Raw genomic sequence first — 24,391 nt, forward strand, 5'->3', positions numbered from 1 at the left:
AGTCCCTGTTGAGCCAGACTCTGGTCAGTTGCCTCCGTTGGCAGTCTGATCATTTGGAGTGTTTCTTTCCCTTAAATAATTATTCGATCTGTTCATCGCTGCTCCAGAATGGACCCTGTCCCTGTCTATCACCCACTGTCCATGTATGCTGCACAGGGCCCAGTTCTATTGCATGCTGTCATCTTCTAATTTCCCTCATCGTCTGTTGTATTGTTTTGGAATGTCCTTCCAGCCCAGCTAATTTCACCCACTCACTATGCTCATCAACGTAGGTGTACCCCTATCTAGCTAACCACAGCCAGATGATCTTAAGGGGGAATGGGTTAAAGTAATGTGGACCAGGCTATCAACAAGGCGAGGGATGAGCTGGATTTTTCAACCATTTGATTACGTTACCACTCATCATCCGTCGTGTGGCGCGTGCACTTTAATTCTGAACACCACAATTACCCACCACCTTTCACTGACTTAAAATACTTAAAATTTTCATGTTTTATTAATAAAAATTAAAAATACTAGTTAAAATCAATACTAATTAAAATTAATCTAAAACCTTATTTAAAAACAAAATTAAAAAGTTATTAAATTTTGTCAACTGGAGAATCCTAAGAGTCCATAAAAATCCTTAAAAGCTCGAGAGTTAAAGATAAAACAATGTTTGAGATGTTCTGAGCAAAAAATTTAAATTTCTCGATCCCGAGGTTTGTCCTTAGTTCTTTGTTCTTTTCGAACCATTTTCCTCGGGATCCCATCACAAAACCATAAAAGGATTTTTTGTTCCTTTCATCAGGTCCATTATTACCTTTTCCAGATGTTTATACCTGTTTTTCTTCTCTTCCCAGGTCTGTTTGAGTGAGTTAATTTGTAGGTCTGTTCTAATTGTTACATCGATCACGAAAATCTGATTTTCCTTTTTAAAAATTAAATCTGGTATCCATAATTACCTGGTATTATCTTTAATACAGGGATCCACGTACATTATCCATCCTTTTTTCTTAATAAACTTTGTTAGTTCTTCCATTACTCTATTGTCTTTTTATCCTCATATTTTTAACAAAGGGACACCATCCTGAGCTATGCACAATTGTTTCAGAATTATCATTACATCTCTGACAACCCTTGATATTAAATGGCCTTCCATATGCTAGCGTCCCCAGTGTTGGATATAGGATCGTTCGTAATAAAATCAAATTTATTACTTTGGACATCTTCACGAGTTGTATTTTTGTCAACTGTTATTAGAGATATTATCATCCTTAAAATAATGGGTACCAGCCCCTTGACAGGGCAAGGCCATCCATCTCTGAAGTTCCATGGATCTCTAGTTAGCATAGTTCTTATTGCTAAATTCTTTTCCGTCATTCTCTTCCTCGATAATATGAGATTCTCCCAAGTGTCGATTTATATTCGGATTCCAGATATTTTCTAATACTATCAATTTACTGAGTTTGTGCATTTTCGTGGCTATACTACCACCCTCGAATGAAAACGAGGCATGTAAGATTTCATCCTCGGATTTGTATAGCGTCTCCATATTTCCTCAAAATCGCAATTGGAATAAATATTTACAATCTGTTCAACGCGAGGCCGCCATCGCGGGATTCTGTATATAGTAGCCCATCTGTGATGGATTGTGGGAGATGTAATATTTCCTTAATTGCATTTTTAATTGTTATCCAGTTTATTAAGATAGTTTAATAATATCATCTAATTTTATCAGAGGTATAATCTAGGGATAAAATAGATTTTAAGTTCCAATTTCTGAACAGGTTTTAAAAGGGATATTTTAAGATTTTCAATCCATCTACCTAGTTGGTTTTCCCAATCCGATTGGCTTACACCAATCCATGGGTCTATCTTTGCTCCTGAATATTTATCAGTATTTCCCTCGTTAAACTTCCAATTTGCTTTGTCATTTATATATAAACCTTTTTGTTTTTCTTATATTGACCTCCATCCCTGTACTATTACAAAATTTCTCAACCAGTTTTTTAAATTGTATGCCATTCCATCGTAAGATTGGCTAATTAAAGCGATATCATCGGCAAACGCTAGAGTTGCACAACGGTAGCTCTCTTTATCTTGACCTAAAAACAATCCTCTTTTTCTTTCTTCGATAGTGCTTATAAGGGGGTCCATAACTATATTAAAAAGAATTGGTGATAATGCATCACCCTGTTTGACCCCTCTTAAAATTTTAATCGGAGTTAAATTGTTTTCATACAAATTTGTAATGAATTTAATAAATGCTGGGGGGAGCTGAAGCCTTTTAAGGGCACTTATAATTAATTATATGTCCTACGGTATCAAAGGCTTTCGCCAGGTCTACGAATATCACCGCTAAATCAATTTTATTACTCTTGGCTCGATTTTCTCTCACCCTGCCACACCTGCCACAAAACCTTTTTGCCTTTTATTTAAATTTATAGCTCTACTTAATCTATTGGCTATAATTTTTGTCAACAGCCGAAGCATAATTGGACCTATAGTGACTGGTCTCCAGTTTTTCATATCTTTTAATCCGTCCTCATCACTTACTTTGGGAATCAGCCCTGTTCGACTTATCTTCACTTTATCTGAGATTTTACCTGTTTTTACCCAAATGGTATATATTCTCGGAATTATCATATTATCTTTGTTAAATATTCTAACGATTTCTTTGTGTCATCCAATCTGGTCCCGCCACGGATTTAACGTCCAGCGCCTTCACTGCCTGATTTACATCTTCTACCGTTGTAGGACCAGTCAGTATGTCACATATTGATCCCTCAATCTGACCTTTTGTATTTAGCAAAACCTCTTAGATTACTTTTATCGTTGGAATTAGATAGTCTCTCTTTAAAATATTCCTCTAATTCCTCCTTGCTAAGCGAGCATTCACACCTAGCCGGAGCCCCCATCAGGGTTCTAGCTAAATATTGCCTTTTAGTTTTATGTAAAACCTGTACTTCTTTGAACTTTCCTCATTTTCTACTGTATCTTCTCTTAGCGTTATTTACCTTCTTGTTACATTCTTGTCTACTATCCTTCTGCTTGGTACCTACTTGTTTTTCATGTTTCAATTTCTTGAACTTATTCTCAAATTTACCGACTATCATATCCACAATACTATTGTAGTCCTTCATTATACCTTTACTCTTCCTTATTTTATCCTCTATTATCTCTACTAATCCTGTTGGTGACCTGTCTTTATATCCTACACTCCCATTAATATTATTATTACCTTGATGATTATGCTCACCAGCGCCTATCTCCTCTATTACAGTATCTATATCCAGATCACTACTCTCACTTATTATTATTACAAAGGGCCACTTCCTGACTTATACCCGCAACTTTATCACAACTTTTACTATGTTTATTTAACAATCTCCTTTTATCGGAAATCTGTTTTGCTGTTTTAGTTTTCAATTTTTCCGCAATAAGTTTATTGATATTTTTACAACCTCAATTCCAATTCCAATTCTAATTGGAATATTTTAATTTCAGAATTAGGCCATATACCTCTTTTACCTTTTTCTCCTCCTTTTTCCGAGTTCTCTTTATTGTCGTTTTTCCTCTTATCGTTTCTCAGGTTGGGATGTACGTGCCTCTCGTGTTGTCCCAATCCTCTAGCTGTTGTAAATTTCAATGGGCACATTTCACATTGGTATGATTTCTCGTCTTCCCTCTCTTTAATAATAATATTATTATTATTATTATTATTATTATTACTATTTTATTATTATTATTTTATTATTATTATTTTATTATTACTATTTTATTATTACTATTTTATTATTACTATTACTGTGGCACTTAGAATAGTGACATGCGACTGCGTGATAGTTACCTTCCCAGCCACATTTACTACATTTAATTCTTACCGCTTTTAATCCCTTTACATAAGTTTAGATGTTTCCTAAACATTCCCATAGTATTATAAATATTGTTACAAAATTTACACACACAATTGTCGAACAGGTATTCTATTATTATCTCTAATTTATCTTCCTCATTCCTCATTAATAACCGGATGAACCAAGTTGACTAAAATCAAATGGCCCTTTAAAATTCAAATTAAAAATTGTCCGGCTGTTAAACGAACCAGACTCGAGAGGGGCCTTCTCTAAGAATCCTTCCATTCGAATTTGGTCCTGATTCCTCTGGCTTCCTCGTGCCTGCCAGAGGGCAGCCATGCCGGAGTAACTCTTGGGGTCCCTTCCCTTTGTGTTGCAATGGCTTGTCTCGTCCATGTTTGGCTAACACACTTAGCACACGGTGCCGCCAATAACAACCGTGCGGGGCGGATATTTTCCCGGTCTCCCACCCAACCGTAAATTTTGGAGTTAGACATAATCGCCACTGCTAAAACTAGGTTTCTGTCATTGACCGAATGGTCACCAAACGTCTCGTATCTTTTCTCTGGTCGTATCAGCCGATCTGATCCGAGTAATGCTCTTACAACAGAAGGAAATAATAAACCTGTCAGTGGCATACAGCCGAGGTTAACACCAGGGATAACACCAGGCTGATATAATCTCGAGACAAGTTAGAACCACTCCTCCTGTTTGGAGCTTCCTCCTACAGGTCGTTTCCAGGGGGAACCATGTGGAGATTCGACCAACTTTGCAATCGATAAAATACGTAGAAACGATTACAAAGGTGACTACACAGGCACTGGTCAGAGACCAACAGCCATTAAACTCTGTAGTCACATCCCCCCCCCCCCCCCCCCGCACTTTAAATTACATTACCCACCACCCTTAATTAGTGAATTAAAATAATTTACTTTTATTCTTAAAATATTAAAATACTAAATAAAAATTTAACCTATAACCCTAATTAAAATTAATCTAAAATTAAATACTTAAATTCTAAAAAGTTATTAAATTATGTCAAATAGAGAATTCTATGAGTCCATAAAAATCCTTAAGAGCTCAAGAGTTAAAGAAAAAACTAGATTTGTGATGTTTTGGGCAAAAGTTTTAAATTTCTCAATCCCGAGGTCTTTCATTAGTTCATTGTTCTTCTCAAACCGTTTTCCTCGGGATCCCGTTACGAATCCATAAAAGGATACTCTTGTTCCTTTTGTGAGGGCAATAATTTCGCTCTCTCGATGTTTATATTTTTCTTTCTTTTCCTCCCAAGCCTGTTCAAGTGAGTTAGGTTGCATGTTCATTCTGATTTGTTACGTCTACCGCCAAAACGCGATTTTCAAGATTAAGTCTGGGATCCATAATTTCCCATTTTTGTCTTTTGTGCGTGGTTCCACATATGTTGTCCATCCTCTCATCTTAACAAACTTTGTTAATTCCGCTATTCTATTGTGTCTCTTAATCCTCCAGTTTTTTTACGAAGGGACACGATCCCGAAATGTGCGCGATCGTTCCTGAGGTCTCATTACAACGCTAACAATTCTTGATGTTAAGTGGCTCTCCATAGGTTAACGACGCCCTTGTAGGATATAAATTTGTTCATAATTGAGTTTATTACTTTGGATGTCTTCGTATGCTGAATTTTTGTCAACCAATTATTGGAGATGGTATTGTTCTTGAAGTAAAGGGTGCCCGCCCCTTGACAGGGCAAGGCCATCCATTTCTGATGTTCTATATTCCTCCAGTTGGTATAGTTCTTGTTACTAAACTCTTCTATACCATTGTTCTCCTCATCAGTAATAACCATTTCTTCCAATTACCCATTTATATTTGGATTCCAGATTTCCTTTAACGGTTTCAATTTATGAAATTTTGGCATTTTTGTCGTAAGACAGGAACCCTTGAATGAAAATGTGGCATGTAAAATTTCATCTTTGGATCTGTATAACTTTTCATATTTCCTTAAAATGGCAATTGGAATAAATGTAGATCGTTTATTCAGCACAAGGCTTCCATCGCGAGTCCTAGTATATAAAAACCCATCTGTGATAGATTGTGGGAGATGTAATAATTCTTTAACCGCACTTTCAATTAATTATCAAGTCTAGTAAGATAATTTAGTGATGCTTCTGATAAAATTAATAATAATAAAGTCGAGGGATAAAATATCCTTTAAAGAGTTCCAATTTCTGTACGGATTTTAAGAGATCTTTTAAGATTATCTATCCAGTCTCCTAGCAGGTCTTCACAATGCGATTGGCTTATCCCAATCCATAGATCAATTTTTGCACCTAGGTATTTTTTGGCGCTTCCAGGATCTATAAACTGTATCTCTCCCTCATTAAATTTCCAGTTAGCCCTATTATGCATATAAAAATAAAACATTTATTTATAAAAGTAAAATCCTTTAGTTTTTCTTACGTTAACCTCCATACCAGTATTATTGCAAAATCTTTCAGTTTTAAATTGTAAGCCATTCCTTCATAGGATAAATGCTGTATCATCGCAAACGCGAGGGTTGCACAATGGTGCCTCTCCCTATCCTGACGTAAAAATATTCCTTTTTAACCCTCTTCAATAGTGTTTATGACAGGGTCCATAACTATATTGAAAAGAATCGGTGACAAGGAGTCACCCTGTTTAACTCCTTTTAAAACCTTGATCAAACTTGTTTTACAATTAAAACCTTCAATTCTAGTAAAATTATTATATAAACTTATTAATTTAATAAAATCTGGAGGAAGTTGAATTCTTTTGAGGGCATTAATTATCAATTTGTGCCCAACGGTATCAAAGGCTTTAGCCAGGTCGACAAATACCACAGCTAAGTCAATTTTCTTTTACTTAGCTCCATTGATAATGTTTTCAAGTATTTTGATGTTTTCTTCACAACCTGCGACCCCTGCCATAAAACCTTTTAGCCGTTCATTTACATTTATTACTTAACCTATTTGCTATAATGTTTTGTAAACATTCTCAGCAACATTCGGCCCATTGTGATGGGTCTCCAATTATTAATATCCTTTAAACCGACCTCATCACTGACTTTAAGGATTAGTATAGTTCTGCTTATCTTTAATACATCTGAGATACTGCCTATTTTAAGTCAGATTGTATAAATTCTGGGGATTACTGTATTATCTTTTTAAGTATTTTAATCACATCTGAATGTCATCTGTTTCGGTCCCGCCGTGATTTTCACATCCATCGCCTTTAAGGCCTGATTGATGTCTTCCACCGTGACTGGGATGGTCAGAATATCACAGAGAGACCCCTCAAGTTGACCTTTATACTTGACAAAGCCTCTTAAGTTACTTTTATCATTAGGAATAGACAATCTATTTTTAAAACAATCTTCTAGCTCCTCCTTGCTGAGTGGGCATTCCCATTTGGATGGAGCTCCCATCATAGTTCTAGCTCGGTACTGTCTTTTATTTTTGTGTAAAACCTGAATCTCTTTAAATTTTCCTTTTTTTTCCTACTATATCTTCTCTTAGCATTGTTTAATCTCGAATTATCTCTGTCTAATATCCTTATGCTTAGTAATTAAATCCTTTTTTGTTTCATTTTATTCGATTTATTACACTCGTTAATCTACCAATGACCATATCCATAACGCTGTCATAGTCAGTTATTGTTATACATTTGCTTTTACTTATTTTGTCCTCCATCATCTCTAATAATTCTGTTAGTGGCCGAGTTATAGATTCTGAACTCCCATTAGTATTAATATTTCCTTGATGACTATTCCCTTCTATTACTACACCTTCCATTGGAGTATCTAAATCCATGTCCCTATTCTCCTCATTTCTATTATCATTAATGGGGACTATTTCTTGACTTAGTGCCCACTTCCTTATCGCTAGTCCTATTTTGTTTTGAGTAATCTTCTTTTATCGGAGATTTGTTTTGGTGTTTTAGTTCTTAGTTTTTCTGCAATAAGTTTATGAATATTTTTACAGCCTGAGTGTTCCTGCTCTAACCGTTTTACCATTTCTATTTCGGAGTTGGACCAAATTCCTACCTTTCTCTACCTTTTCTAAATTGCCTTTCTTTTCTTTATTTCTTTTAATATTCCTTAAATTTGGGTGCACGTGCCTCTCGTGCTGCCCTAAACCTATGGCTGTGGTAAATCGAAGTGGCCAAATTTCACATTGGAATAGTTTATCAACTTCATTACTACTTTCTTTACTGTTACATTTCGGATAGTGACAAGCGACTGAGTGGTAACTACCCTCCCAGCCACATTTACTACATTTAACTCTTACTGCTTTTATCCCCTGACACTGATTGAAGTGTTTTCTAAATAGTCCTGTCGTATTATAAATGTTATTACAAAATTTACAAATGAAAATTATTTCTCGTGTACTCTATTATTATTATTTCTATTTTACCTTTCTCAGTAACAATCGGAGGAAAACCCTACTCTCTCTGCTCTCTCTATCGCTCTCTGATTCTCTGTTTTGACTAAAATTAAAGGGCCCTTTAAAGTTCGAATTAAAAATTGTCCAACTATTAAAAGAACTAGATTCTAGAGGGGCCTTCTCTATGACTCCTTTAATTCGATCATGACATTTCTCGGCACTTTTCCTGGCTCCCTCATGCCTGCCTGAGGGCGGTCGTGCCGGAGTAACAATTATGGTCTCTTCCGTTTGCATAGAAACGGACGGTCGAGTCCTTATTTGGCTAATGCATTTGGCACACGGTGCCGCCAATAGCAACCGTGCGGGGTGGTTATTTTCCCAGTCTCTCACCCAACCGGAAATTTTGGAGCTCGACATAATTGCCAATTTGCCAAAATAAAAGGCATTTCTAAAATTGACCGACAGGTCACCAGCCGTCTCGTGTTTTTGCTCTGGTCGTATTAGCCGACCTGGTGCTCATGCAACAGAAAGAGTAAATTAAAACCACCAGTGGCTACACAGCGCTGGATAAAACCAATGATAAAATCCACACCAGTAAAACCACATAAAGCAAGCTAAAACCACTCCTCCGTTATTGAGCTTCCTCCCTTACGCCATTTCCAGGGGAACCACACGGCGGTTCGACCAACTTTGCACCCGGTAAAAATACATAACAACGATTGCGAAGGTGACTACACAGGCACAGTTGGGAGACCAACCAAACAAATCAATCTGTAGTCACATCCCCCAACAAGGCTGCCGGCTTTATTCCCAACTATTTCCCCATTGGCATCCTGCTCATTAATAGTGTCCAAAGTCTGTTTCCCTTGTTGGGTGAGGACTCTGAGCTTATTGTCCTGGGCGGCCAAATCAAGGGCACGACTGGTTGATGCTCCTGCCCCATGTGCTGTCGCTAAGTCATTCAATATTTCCCTTTTATGTTGTATCTCTGTCCTGGGTTTGGTCTTTCTGTCATCTGTCCCTATCTCTCGTCCCAGTTATCGGTGGGATACTGGGAGGTTAGATTAGATTACTTAGTGTGGAAACAGGCCCTTCAGCCCAACAAGTCCACACCATCCCGCCGAAGTGCAACCTACCCATACCCTTACCTAACACTACGGGCAATTTAGCATAGCCTGCACATGTTTGGACTGTGGGAGGAAACCGGAGCACCCGGAGGAAACCCTCGCAGACACAGGGAGAACATGCAAACTCCACACAGTCAGTCGCCTGAGGCGGGAATTGAACCCGGGTCTCCAGCACTGTGAGGCAGCAGTGCTAACCACTGTGCCACCGTGCCGCCCGCATAGTATAGTGTTTGAAGCTTGAAGCACCATTCGGGCAGTTGGGTTCCTGCTAAATTCACCACCACAGGTGCCAATTCATGGGAATGTTTTCATGCAGAACTTTTCCAATTAGTTTTAAAACTAGTCTGTTTTGTGAAGCGGATGTGGCTTTAAGACAAAAGGGTTAGGTTGCCTTTCTGGCTGGTTTCAGGCCATTCCTAATCTCTTATAGAATGAAGTTTCCCTTTTGAGTTTCCTGGGATATCGCTGCCAGAGTTCCAATCTCTTTTCTGGGTCTCTTGGTAAGCCTCCTGTCTCGGGGACACCCATTGCTGGAGAATCCCCACCAATCACCTGTGATTGCTACACTCCGGTAACAGTCACCTGAGCTTCCATTTCCTTTTCTGTACACTGCTCACTGATTGTTACACCCGACCATGATACTTTTATTGGGGCATCGCCACAGCACGCCATCCTCATTCGCCTGCGTCCGGTGGGTCAAACTGTCTGTACCCCAGGGGCATGGACCCAGGTTTGTTTGATATCTCCTGCAGGTGGTTCCTGATGATCCCGATGAGGAAATCTTTATTGCGTTCTCGTGGTTAGCCTGGCACGTGGCACTGGTACCAAGTCTGTCAGTACATAATGAGTCTTCATTGGCTGCACATCCTCAGAAATTGAAAAGTTGGGGGGGCAGATTTGGAAATGGACCTGGTGAAGGGGAGAAGGATCAAAATTGGAAACAGTGACTGAAGTTATCTGAACCCCTCGCTCCTGCACCATCTCTCAAGCTACGTATTCATCCTGCCTATTCTTTCATTTCTACTCTGACTGGCACGTGGCACTGGGAGCAATCCTGAGATGACTTCTTCTGAGATCCTACTTTGTAACTTGGCTCCTAACTCCCTAAATCCTGCCTGTAGGACCTCCATCCCATTAATTCCCTACCTCATGTGGCCTACTTTATTACAGAGAAAACAGCTGAGCTTTCTTATTTCCCTTTCCCCTCAAAGGTTTCCTCTTTACCCTGTGGTGAACTATCATTAATATCTTCAACAAGATGTCCCTTTTCCCTTACCACGTGAGGATTTCCATTTTTCCCCAATTTCGATCCATCTCAGATCAAAATTGATGTTGGGAGCCAAACTTTGATTTATGAACCAACTCACAATCATCTGCCTTTCCCACTGATAACCTTGCAATCGTAACTCGCTCTTCCACGTGAGTTCGCGTTACTTCAGGAAGTGAATTTTGAAATCCTCCATGATAATTGTCTCTCTAAGATTGTCCCATGTCTGATCGATTTTCAATGCTCTTATCCACCGATCAAAGTTACTTGGTTTGATCCTTTCAAACTCTGTGACACCAGGCCCCTCCTTAGGTTCTAAGATGCCTGTTGGAGCTCCTATGCACTGAAGATGGCTTTTTTCATCACCTGATACTCCCCAGATACCTCCTGATAATGACACAAATACTTCACCAGCTCCACCTACCAACTTCACTTGGATCAACAATACCCACATGGTCACTGGCCATTTCATTTGTTTAGCCACTTTCTCCAATGAAATGAAAAAGCCACCTACATTTTTCTTGTCAAATTGAGGCAACACTTGAACATATTTAAACAGATTTGATAAAGTGTGACACTGGAAAATGCACAGCAGGTCAGGCAGCATCTGAGGAGCAAGAGAGTCAATGTTTCAGGCATAACCCTTCATCAGGACTGGGGGAGAGGGAAGGGGGCTGAGAAATGGGGCATGGGGCTAGGGGAAAGGTAGGGGGGCTAAGGCAGGATGTGATTGTGATTGGACAGTGGGAAGGAAGATGGGCATGTAGGTCAGGTCAAGAGGGCAGTGCCGGGTTGGATCTGGGATGGGGTGGGGGGAGGGGAGGTTTGGAAATGGATGAATTCCATGTGAAGCTCTATACTTTATCGACTCTGTCCAGCATCTACAGTCCTTGCTGCCTCCTTGTATTTTAACCCAATCCTCACCAGCCCTTGACTATGATGTGATCATGCTCCGCCATCCCCATCAATCCTTTCACTTCTGTCTCTGCCATTTTAAGTCAAATTTTAGTTTGCATGTTCCAATGTCTGAAGTACAAGAGCTCTCTCTTTCTCCTTTTCTTCTGTAAGGCCCATCCTTCCCTTTTGTTTCTCCTGTTTTTAATTGTAATTCAAACTCTTTCATTTCCTTTTCTCTTTATTTTTGTTCTGCCTGGGACAATCTTTCTTCCTCTTCATCCCTCGCCAAAGCCTCCAATTCAACCTCTTGGATTTGCAGTTGAATTTTGCCAGTCTCCAATAATGCTGATGGCTTTCCTGGTAATTGTAAATGTTGAGCTTTTGCTGTGATTATTTCCCCTTTCCTCGCAGACACGGGCAACTCCAACTCCAACTTGTTTGCCAATTCTGAAAGCTTTGTTTTGTTCATTTTCTATAAAAGACCCAAAGTGATCTCTTCCTCCCTCAGGAAACACTGAGCAACTGAAAGAGCCATTATGACACACGACACATGCTGCTTTAGCTAACCGAGCGCAACACCCAAAATAAAACCCACCCACAGTCACCAGTCACTGCCTTTTCAATTGACTAACTGTAAACCCAACCTGCAACAAGAGACTCTGATCCTGGGTGCGGCTCTAATTTGTTCTGGGCCAGACAAAACCCCCTCAAAGGTATTCGGAAGATATTCTAATCTTCGTTTTTATTTTAAAGATCTGTGTGAGGCGTTGTGCTGTAGATGCAATTTGATTGGTCGAACTATTTGATGATATAACACTAGTTATATAAATTCAAACAAAATAAAGAATTGGGTTAAATAACTGCATCAAAATGCTTAACAAACTAATAGATATATCAACTACTAACTCTTCCAAAAGATGAACATCCCGTAAACATACCCTTGGCAGAGGCAAATTTAGTAAAAGAGGTTCTCTCGCGTGTAATTCTAGCAGCAGGAGGAGAAACTCAGCTTTTGGCTGGAACACAGAGCAATAAGAGCTTCCACATCCAGCTTCAAGACCCCAGCAACTGCTGAAACTAAAACTAAACATCTGGGTTCTGTGGGAGATTAACCCCACCCATTCAGGCTGCTTCTATTGTTCTAACTTTTTCAGCTGACTGATTTGTGTGTCTCAACCTGTCTCTATAAAGGACAAAATACACTTAAAGTCACAGTATTGTCACAATAATAATGAAGGCTTTACAAAATTTGAGTCAAATACATTGAGTGGCCATTTTTTAGGCAGACTCCATCATGTAACTTATATTTAAATCATTCACAACTAAAACATCCCATGGAGACTCCGAGACATGGAATCACAGGAGGAAACATAAGTTGATGTTCCCGAGCATAATCAAGGTCTTTGTGAGTGAGGCCTTTAAGAATACATGCCTGGTGGGCAGAGGCAAATCCAGGATCATCTTACTACTTGCAGTTACTTTGTTGTGGTGATGGTCAGCCTGGTTGCTATGGAGACTGCTGGGTGGGGGTCAATGCTGCCCCTTCGCCAATGGTGGCAACAAATGTCACGGTTACTCCCAGTCCACCATGCCATCATCACCATGGAAACAGGCAACATACAGCCTCCAGCAGGGTGGTCCCCAAACTCTCATGTTACTGTGGGAAGCAATTCTGGCAACCATCTCTCCATCAGCATGGGGAGAAGATCCCAGACCCACCCTTTACTCTGGAAATGAGAAATGCAACAGGAAAATACTCAAAAATCTTGGTAATTTGATATTTGTAGTCCAATAATGAATTTAACGATTGACGTAAATGGATATATCAGCACATTCTTGACCTTCTCTCTAAACCTGGTCTGGGTCACTGCATAAATACAAGTGTTTGTGGAGCAACTCAGGAGTTGCAGCATGAAGCCCAATTCCTGCACGTATTTGTCGAGATAAATAGTCACGTAACCGAAATCGAGGAGTCGACTCCACATATTATACACCACAAACAATGCCCACAACAGGATGAAATTGGCCGAGATAACAAACAGTAAAATGATGGATTTCCTCCGACTTTCCATCTCTGGATCTCTGGGACTCTCGCCACTGCCGTGAGGTCGGAGTTTTCTCCGGGTCCTGTTGCTCACTAAAATATGTCTGACAGTGAAAATGTTGAGCAGCAGAATCAGGAAACATGGAACTACAACGGCTACAGTGTAATGGAGGAACTCGATTACAGCCCAGACCTGAGAATACTGAACCTCGAGGGTTACAATGCAAAACCAGGGGGAGTTCCAAAGGTAATAGTGACCAGTGAACATAAAATACCAGATGATGTTCATTGAACAGCTTATCACAGTCACTGTTCCCAGAACCACTGTGGCCGTTCTTTTGTTGCAATATTTACTTTTCAGCTTCTGGTGACAAATGGCCAGAAATCGATCAAATGTGAAAGTGACAGTGAACCAAATGGAACACCCAGTGGCTGCAAACAAAAAGACTGCATGAATATTACAGGCAGGTATTGATTCCAAGAAAATAAACTGCTCGTCAAAAACAATTGGAATATGTCTCATGATCAGATCAAGGACAATGACGAGTAGATCTGCTACTGCCATGGCCATCAGGTAGCAAGTCACACATTTTGAAAGGCCACAGTTTCCCTGAGACAGGATGGCAATTGTCACCACGTTGGCTATGGGAAGGAAAAAAAACAATTATAGAACATTCCAGCACAGTACAGGGTTCAGCCCTCTGTTCCACAGGTCAGTACAACAACCTGAAACCCATCTATCCTACACTATTCCTTTTTTCATCCAAATGTCAATCCAATGACCATTTCAATGCCCTTAAAGTTGGCGAGTCTATTACTGTTGCAGACAAGGCATTCCACGCCTGTACTATTCTGAGTAAAGAAACTACCTCTGACATCTGTCCTATATCTATCACCCCTCAATTTAAAGCTGTGCCCCTCATGCTAGCCATCACCATCTGAGGAAAACGGCTCTCACTGTCCAACCTATCTAACCCGATGATTATCTTGTATGTCTCAATTAAGTCATTTCTCAACCTCCTCCTCTCTAACGAAAACAGCCCCCAGTCCCTCAGCCTTTCCTCCAGAAGACCCTTCCTCTATACCAGGCAATATCCTAGTAATTCTCTTCTGAACCCTTTCCAAAGCGTCCACATCCTTCTAATAATGTGGTGACCAGAACTATACGCAACACTCCAACTGTGGCCACACCAGAGTTTTTTAAGCTGCAGCATGATCTCCTGATTCCGAAACTCAACCCCTCTACCAATAAAAGCGAACACCCCATATGCCTTCTGAATAACTGTAACAACCTGGGTGGCAACTTGCAAGGATCTGTGTCCCTGGAGACCAAGATCTCTCTGATCATCCACACTATCAAGAATCTTACCATTAGCCCAGTACTCTACATTCATGTTACTCCTTCCAAAATTATACACCAGACAGAGGATAAAAATGTAAGTTTCATTAGACCTGTGGAGATTTGTTTAAGTATTACTATACTCAGATAGAAATCATATAATACCAAGTTATAATCCAACAGGTTTATTTGGAAGGTTGTGTACAGAAAGCTAGTGTTTCCAAATAAACCTCTCTGACTTTAACATGGTGTTGTCATAGAGATGTACAGCATGGAAACAGACCCTTCGGTCCAACCTGTCCACCCCGACCAGATATCCAACCCAATCTAGTCCCACCTGCCAGCACCCGGCCCATATCCCTCCAAACTCTTCCTATTCATATACCCATCCAAATGCAATTAGATGTTGCAATTGTACCAGCCTCCACCACATCCTCTGGCAACTCATTCCATACACGTGCCACAGTGTGTGAAAAAGTTGCCCCTTAGGTCTCTTTTATATCTTTCCCCTCTCACCCTAAATCTATGCCTTCTAGTTCTGGACTCTCTGACCCCAGGGAAAAGACTTTGCCTATTTATCTTATCCATGCCCCTCATAATTTTGTAAACCTCTATAAAGTCACCCCTCAGCTTCTGATGCTCCAGGGAAAACAGCCCCAGCCTGTTCAGCCTCTCCCTATAGCTCAAATCCTCCAACCCTGGCAATGTCCTTATAAATCTTTTCTGAACCCTTTCAAGTTTCACAACATCCTTCTGATAGGAAGGAGACCAGAATTGCATGCAATATTCCAACAGTGGCCTAACCAATGTCCTGTACAACCGCAACATGACCTCCCAACTCCTGGACTCAATGCTCTGACCAATAAAGGAAAGCATATCCTATCTACCTGTGACTCCACTTTCAAGGAGCTATGAACCTGCACTCCCAGGTCTCTTTGTTCAGCAACACTCCCTAGGACCTTACTAAGATTTGCTTTCCCAAAATGCAGCACCACGCATTTATCCGAATTAAACTCCACCTGCCATTTCTCAGCCCACTGGCCCATCTGGTCCAGATCCTGTTGTAATCTGAGGGTAACCCTCTTTGCTGTCCACTACACCTCCAATTTTGGTGTCATCTGCAAACTTACTAACTGTGTACCTCTTATGCTCACATCCAAATCATTTATGTAAATGACAAAAAGTAGAGGGCCCAGCACCGATCCTTGTGGCAATCCACTGGTCACAGGCCTCCAGTCTGAAAACCAACCCTCCACCACCACCCTCTGTCTTCTACCTTTGAGCCAGTTCTATCCTTTGGCTAGTTCCCCCTTTATTCCATGAGACCTAACCTTGCTCATCAGTCTCCCATGGGGAACCTTGTCGTGTGATTTTTAACTTTGTCCACCCTCGTCCAACAACCACAACTCCCCATCATATACTCAGATTGATGTAATCATATGCTGGGGAGAAGGATTACCACTCAATGAAAGAAATCATTACCAAAACATTGAAATTGGGGATGAAATGAAACCTGCCTGATTACATTTATAAGCAATTGCGTAAATGGGATTGCTGGATCTTTTTCATTTTTTCACAATAAGAGGATCAGAGCAGAAATGAAAAGCAGGCCTGGGAGCCACATTCCTCGTGAGAACGTCAGTGAGACCATGGGAATTATAAAGAGCAGCAGCAAAACAGGAGCAGCTTCAGTGAAAGTGTGACCATAATGTGGGGTGGAGTACGTCTGAGTGGAAAAGGTGAGCTGTGAGCACCAAGTGAGATCAGAGTGAATTTGGAGAGGGAGGGGAACAGATGGCAGCCCATGTATGGTCCCAGACCAGAGTGTAGATAAAGATGAGAGAGCAGGTTCAAACAGCCCCAAAAAGCAATAGAAAGTGAATGGCCTGGTGAGGAGGAAATTTCAATGAGTGCATGTTGGGAGAACAGTTAATAAAACATTCAGTGGCTGAGACCAAAGAGTTTTGCATGGTCTGTGCTTTCTGCAGGTTTGTCCCTGGGAGGGTGATGAAGGTAACACTGGAGCAGCCAAGCCTGGGTTTAACAAAGACGTGGAGGAGGGTTTATGCAGCCGATGGGCTGAGACTGAGACAGAGGACAATATGATGGAGATTGTGAGAAGCAGGTTTGGTGATAGTGACGGAGAGGAGTCAGTGCAGGTGTGACCAGGCTGTTTCAGTATCAGACATTGTCCAGGAAGTGGGATAGAACTGGGGCTGTGTCTGACACTGAAGGTCGTGGCTTCAGTCTTTAAATCACAAATGACAAGAACATTCACCTCAATATAACATTGGAGAGACTTACCAGGGACACCAGTAATAGCGAGAATGGGATAGTAAGCTGCTTGAATAATCTGGAGAGCATATCCAATCTTAGCTTCTAATGGCATCCAAGTTGCAGAAACCATTTGAAGTGCCCAGGTTAATGTGCGATCCATTGCTGTAACATTCCAGTCCATTGCTATCAGACTATGATCCCTCCTTTTCTCTCCTTCCCTCTCTCTCTGATGTGAGTCAGAATTCTCCCTCTGGCATGATGAGCTATCACGTTGGAAAGAGACCTTTATGAATGGAAGCGGGAACCCTCCAGTGAATCCCTCAGGACCCATGGAGAGTGACATGAATCACAGTCAGAACAAACAAGTTTCAGTTAACCCCTTGCAATCCAACACTCTCTGTACCAAAACAAATTGGGAGATTTCCTGTCTGAGGTGTGGATGAAGGTTGTTGAGGAAAAGGAATGTTTGACACTGAGCAGTGTCTTTGAATCCAACTTGGATGTGGGGCCTGGGAGATTTGGAGCAAATACAAACATTTCTCTCTCCCCCCACCCCTCTGCCTTCCGCAAGGAAAGTACCTTGGTTCACACCACACTCCCCACTAACCCCTCCAAACCCCCAGCACCTTCCCTGTAACAGAAAACGATGCAACACCTCCATTACCACCCCTCTCCCCTCCATCCAAGGCCCTAAACAGTCCTTCCAGCTGAGACAATGGTTCACCTGCCTCTCCTCCAACCTAGTTTCCTGCATCTGATGCTCCCAACGTGGTCTTCTCGACAGCAGGGAGACTGAACGTAGACGAGGTGACCATTTGACTGAGCATCATTGCTGGGGCATGAAATAATCAGCCTGACCTCCTGGTCACTGCCCAAGTCAATCTCCCCCTCCCCCTCCATCTCCACCATGTCCAACCTCAGCCTCCTGCGTTGCCACTGTGAATCAGACTACAAATTGGAGGAACAGCATCTTATCTTCTGCCTGGGTAGCCTACAGGACTCAACATCGAGTTCTCCAATTTCAAATAGCCTCCCTTCCCATCCCTCTGCTTCCTTTCCAGCCTCCTGACTTCCATTCCCTCATCACTAGCTTCATGATCTTTCCATCCCTAACATCATCCCATGTTAGCAATTACTCTCCTCCTCACCTCCTTGACCAGACCTAATCTCTCGATCTTCCTTCCTACTGACCTATCACCACCCCCCCCCCCCCCCCTACCTTTCCCCCAGCCCACCCCCTCCTGTATTGATTTCTCAGATCCCTTCCTCCTTCCTGGTCCTGATGAAGGGTCCTGACCTGAAACGCTGTTTCTCCTGCCCCTCTGATGCTGCCTGACCTGCTCCATGTTTTTGTTGACCAAAGCTTTGATCCTGCCTCTAGACATTGCCACTGAGGCTGGGAGTGACCTGTTAGCTCTTCCTGATCGTGAGGGTTAGTCAGCCTTGCTGGTCCCGACAGAACTCCCTTGTTGACCGTCCAAGGTCGGACTTGCCTTTCTGAATTATACTGAAGGATATCAATGATGTGATGGACAGGGTTCAGGGTTTGTGAGATAACAGAATGCCCAATTGCTCCAGCAAATGTCAATCTGACACAAACGATGCTAAGTGTTTTTTCACCAATAACAACACTGATTTACTTTGCCTTGGACTGAGTTGAACTTATGTGCCTTTTGCGTTCCCTGACACTCAGGGAAAAGGCTGTCAAGTTTTTTTTAAGAAACGCTTGTATAATGAAAGGGGAGTGGTCAGCTCTCCCAGCTCAGCTTCTCTCTGGTTTGGTTTGATCAGTCTGACTGTTCACTGAAAGCAGGCAGTCAGCATGAGGCTGCTGCTCCCAGAAACAGCTCCATGGAAGAAGGTGTTTCATGCTGAATCCCACTGCCATACCTCGCTCTCACGCTCTGGCTCTCACTATGTCTATGTCTCTCGTGCTCTCTCTCTCGCGCTCTCTCTCTCTCGCGCGCTCTCTCTCTCTCGCGCGCTCTCTCTCGCTCGCTCGCTCTCGCTCTCTCGCTCGCTCGCTCTCGCTCTCTCGCTCTCTCGCTCGCTCGCTCGCTCTCTCGCTCTCTCGCCCTCTCGCCCTCTCGCCCTCTCGCCCTCTCGCCCTCTCGCCCTCTCGCCCTCTCGCCCCCTCGCCCCCTCGCTCCCTCGCTCCCTCGCTCTCTCGCTCTCCCCACACACTCCCACCCCCCCTCTCTACTGTAAGATCCTGTGTTTGATTTTCCCTGTTGTGCCAAGGGATTGTTGCAAGTATTTCGAGCAGGGTCAGTAAGTTGGGATAGTCAGTTGGGTTTTCAGATCAGTTACATTCTCTTTTGTTTCACTCGGTAATCTTTTAAATAATTCCTGTTTTGTTTAAAACAAAGTGATTGGGCCAGCTCCATCCCTACTGGTGTATCCACTGTCCACCTGCTTCAAACAACCAGCATGGTTCGGGCATGGGCTACTTTGTTGTACAGTTTTGAGGGGAGTCTGGCCTGGTCCATAACATAATTTATGCAGAATCATCAGACTCTCAGCTGTCGGGGTCTTATATAAAACCATCCTCCCCTTGTGGGACCCTGGGTGTGATTGTATGTAACATTGGACTAGTTTGTTATCAACTCTTTATTCAGCTTACAGCCAGTTCTGGGTTTGAATATGTGACCAGCTCACTAGGATAGCTTCTCAGTTTGACTCTGGGTGAGTCAGAGATACAGATGATCTATTTAATTTTGAAGAGTAAGACTGACCTTTTTACAACCTTGTTAAATTTCCGCTCTGTCCTACTCCGAGATGCTGATGTGAGTTACTGATGGGGAGAAACCTGGGCAGGCCACTCACCATCCGACCAAAGTGGAGTTTAAGCTATTCCAACAATGTTTCTGACAAGGAAACATGTTTTTGAAAGCTCGTTGCTATAATGTCGATGTGTATTTTTGCCATACTTAGTCGAGCAGCAATAAGCCTTGCAAGGCGAGTACAGCAGCAGTAATTGTACAATTCCTTCCTCTATGTGCACATTGTACAGAGGAACTACAGAGGCTCAATCTCTCTGCACGGTCTCGCTGATTAATGCTTCACTGGGACAAACCCAAAGATGTCAATGGTTCATGGGCCACTCCAATATCTGAATGAAGATCAGTAATCCTCTCCAAAGACCAGTCTGCACACCTGGTCCAAATCCCAGCCTGAGAGAATTGTGGCTTCTTCATTCCAAGCAGAGACTTGGAATGGAGGTAAATACAATTCCCTCCTCAAAAACATCCAGACTGTTATGGAACTGACCCGACTGTCCAAAGTATATTTTGGAGATAGCCGAGATCTAACTTTTACTATTTTTAAATATAAAAGGTGCTGTGTAGCAGATATGATTTGAGAAGTCCATCACTAAGCTTTAATCAAAACACAATTTATTCCTACAACAAGTTAAATTAAAGTATTGGCATAATTTTAATCTATTGAAATACATAACAAGATATGGTATTATTTAACCACAACTGTTCCAGTACTGGCAGCATCCCATAGACACCCCCTGGGCAAAGGGAATTCAGCCACACCATTACTATTATCACGTGCCATCTCTCTCCAGTCCCGTGGTCAGGAATGCTGAAAGAAACAACCTGCCCTTTTTGGTTTCTGTATTTAAGAGGAAGCCTCTCTGAGACATCACGGTACCAGCAGTGAACTGTGTTCAGCTCTAACAGCTAAGACCAAAATCCTCTCTGTCTCTCTCTGTCTCTCTCTGTCTCTCTCTGTCTCTCTCTGTCTCTCTCTGTGTGTCTCTGTGTGTCTCTGTGTGTCTCTGTGTGTCTCTGTCTCTGTCTGTGTGTGTCTCTGTCTCTGTCTGTGTGTGTCTCTGTCTCTCTGTCTCTCTGTCTCTCTGTCTCTCTGTCTCTCTGTCTCTCTGTCTCTCTGTCTCTCTGTGTCTCTGTCTCTCTGTGTCTCTGTGTCTCTGTGTCTCTGTGTCTCTGTGTCTCTGTGTCTCTGTGTCTCTGTGTCTCTGTGTCTCTGTGGCACAAGGAATATTCTGGGGATGGATGGGGGTTTTACAAAAGGTGATTAAGGCCAAACATCTGGAATTAACAGCCATGCTGGAGTTGGAGCTGCCTCCTTCTGGGAGGAATGGAGAGATAATTGCAGCAATAGCTCGGTATTTAAATTTGCTGGACACTTTTCTTTGTTTATTCATTTGTGGGACTTGGGCATCACTGGCTGGGCCAGCATTGATAGCCCATCCCTATTTGCCCTTGAGAAGGTGGGGCTGAGCTGCTGCCTTGAATCACTGCAGTCCACTTGCTGTGGGTTGACCCACAATGTCGAAAGGGAAGGAATTCCAGGATTTTGACCCAACAACTGTTAAGGAACGGCGAGATATTTCCAAGTCAGGGTGGTGAGTGGCTTGGAGGGGAACTTGCAGGTGATGGTGTTCCCAAGTACTTGCTGCCCTTGTTCTTCTAGATGGAAGTGGTTGAGAGTTTGGAAGGTGCTGTCTAAGGATCTCTGGTGAAGTTCTGTGGTGTATCGTGTAGAATAGTACACACTGCTGCTACTGAGTGCCGGCGGGGGAGGGATTGAATGTTTGTAGAAATTGATGGAAATGCCATCCGAACCTTGCGGGATAGAACACAGAACATTCCCAGCGCAGTACAGGCCCTTCGGCCCTCGATGTTGCGCTGACCTCTCATACCAATCTGAAGCCCATCCCACCTACACTATTCCATGTACGTCCATATGCTCGTCCAATGACGACTTAAATATACTTAAAGTTGGCGAATCTACTACCGTTGCAGGCAAAGCATTCCATACCCTTACTACTGAGTAAAGAAATTGCCTCTGACCTCTGTCCTATATCTATCACCCCTCAATTTAAAGCTATGCCCCCTCGTCCTCGCCTTCCCTATACTTGGAAAAAGGCTCTCCCTGTCCACCCTATTTAACCGTCTGATTATCTTATGTCTCTATTAAGTCACCTCTAAACCTTCTTCTTCTCTCCAACGAAAACAGCCTCAAGTCTCTCAGCCTTTACTCGTAAGACCTTCCCTCCATACCAGGCAACATCCTAGTAAATCTCCTCTGCACCCTTTCCAAAGCTTCCGCATCCTTCTTATAATGCAGTGACCAGAACTGTACACAATACTCCAAGTGCGGCCGCACCAGAGTTTTGTACAGCTGCAGCATAACCTCATGGTTCCGGAACTCAATCCCTCTAATAATAAAAGCTAAAGCACTGTATGCCATCTTAACATGGGTGGCAACTTTCAGGGATCTGTGTACCTGGACACCGAGATCTCTCTGCTCATCTACACTACCAAGAATCTTACCATTAACCCAGTACTTTGCATTTCGGTTCCTCCGACCAAAGTGAATCACCTCACACTTGTCTGCATTAAACTCCATTTGCCACCTCTCAGCCCAGCTCTGCAGCATACCTATGTCTCGCTATAACCTACAACATCCTTCGTCACTATCCACAACTCCACCGACCTTAGTGTCGATTGCGAATTTACTAACCCACCCTTCTACACCCTCATCCAGGTCGTTTATAAAAATGAGAAACAGCAGTGGACCCAACACTGACCCTTGCGGTACACCACTAGTAACTGGACTCCAGGATGAACATTTCCCATCAACCACCACCCTCTGTCTTCTTTCAGCAAGCCAATTGCTGATCCAAACTGCTACATCTCCCACAATTCCATTCCTCCGCATTTTGTACAAAAGCCTACTGTGGGGAACCTTACTGAACGCCTTGCTGAAATCCATATACACCACATCAACCAGTTTACTCTCATCTATCTGTTTGGTCACTTTGTCAAAGAACTCAATAAGGTTTGTGAGGCACAACCTACCTTACACAAAACCATGCTGACTATCCCTAATCAAATTATTATTTTCTAGATGATTATAAATCCTATCTCTTATAATCTTTTCCAACACTTTGCCAACAGCTGAAGTGAGACTCACTGGTCTATAATTACCAGGATTGTCTCTACTCCCCTTCATGAACAGGGAAACCACATTTGCTATCCTCCAGCCTTCTGGCACTATTCCTGTAGACAATGACAATTTAAAGATCAATGCCAAAGGCTCGGCAATCTCCTGCCTGGCTTCCCAGAGGATCCTAGGATAAATCCCATCCGGCCCAGGGGACTTGTCTATTTTCACACTCTGCAGGATTTCTAATACCTCTTCCTTGTGAACCTCAATCCCACCTAGTCTAGTAGCCTGTATCTCAGTAATCTCCTTGACAACATTGTCGTTTTCTAGAGTGAATACTGTCGAAAAATAATCATTTAGTGCTTCCCCGATCTCCTCTGACGCCACACACAACTTCCCACGACTATCCTTGATTGGCCCTAATCTTACACTCGTAATTCTTTTATACCTTAAATACCTATAGAAAACCTTAGGGTTTACCCTGATCTTATCCGCCAACAACTTCTCATGTCTCCTCCTGGCTCTTCTGAGCTCTCTCTTTAGGTCTTTCCTGGCTACCTTGTAACCCTCAAGCACCCTAACTGAGCCTTCACATCTCACCCTAACATAAGCTACCTTCATCCTCTTGACCAGAGATTCTACTTCCTTCATAAACCACGGCTCCTGTGCTCTACAGCTTCCTCCCTGCCTGACAGGTACATACTTATCTAGGACACACAGGAGCTTTTCCTTGAATAAGCTCCATATTTCTAATGTGCCCACCCCCTGCAGTTTCCTTCCCCATCCTATGCTTCCTAAATTTTGCCTAATCACATCGTTATTGCCTTTCCCCCAGCTGTAACTCTTGCCCAGTGGTATACACCTATCCCTTTCTATCACTATAGTAAACATAACAGAATTGTGATCGCTATCACCAAAGTGCTCACCTACTTCCAAGTCTAACACTTGGCCGGACTCATTACCCAGTACCAAATCTAGTGTGGCTTCGCCCCTTGTTGGCCTGTCTACATACTGTGTCAGGAAGTCCTCCTGCACACACTGGACCAAAAATGACCCATCTATAGTACTTGTACTATGTTTCCAGTCAATATTTGAAAGTTGACGTCCCCCATGATAACTACCCTGCCCCTCTCACTCCTATCGAGAATCATCTTTGATATCCTTTCCTCTACATCTCTGGAACTATTCGGCGGCCTATAGAAAATTCCCAACAGGATGACCTCTCCTTTCCTGTTTCTAACCTCAGCCCATACTACCTCAGTTGACGAGTCCCCAAGCATCCTTTCTGCAACTATAA

Source organism: Chiloscyllium plagiosum, unplaced genomic scaffold (genome assembly GCF_037043375.1).
Source record: "Chiloscyllium plagiosum isolate Xiang-an unplaced genomic scaffold, Cpla_swu_hap1 HiC_scaffold_32, whole genome shotgun sequence".
Taxonomy (NCBI): domain Eukaryota; kingdom Metazoa; phylum Chordata; class Chondrichthyes; order Orectolobiformes; family Hemiscylliidae; genus Chiloscyllium; species Chiloscyllium plagiosum.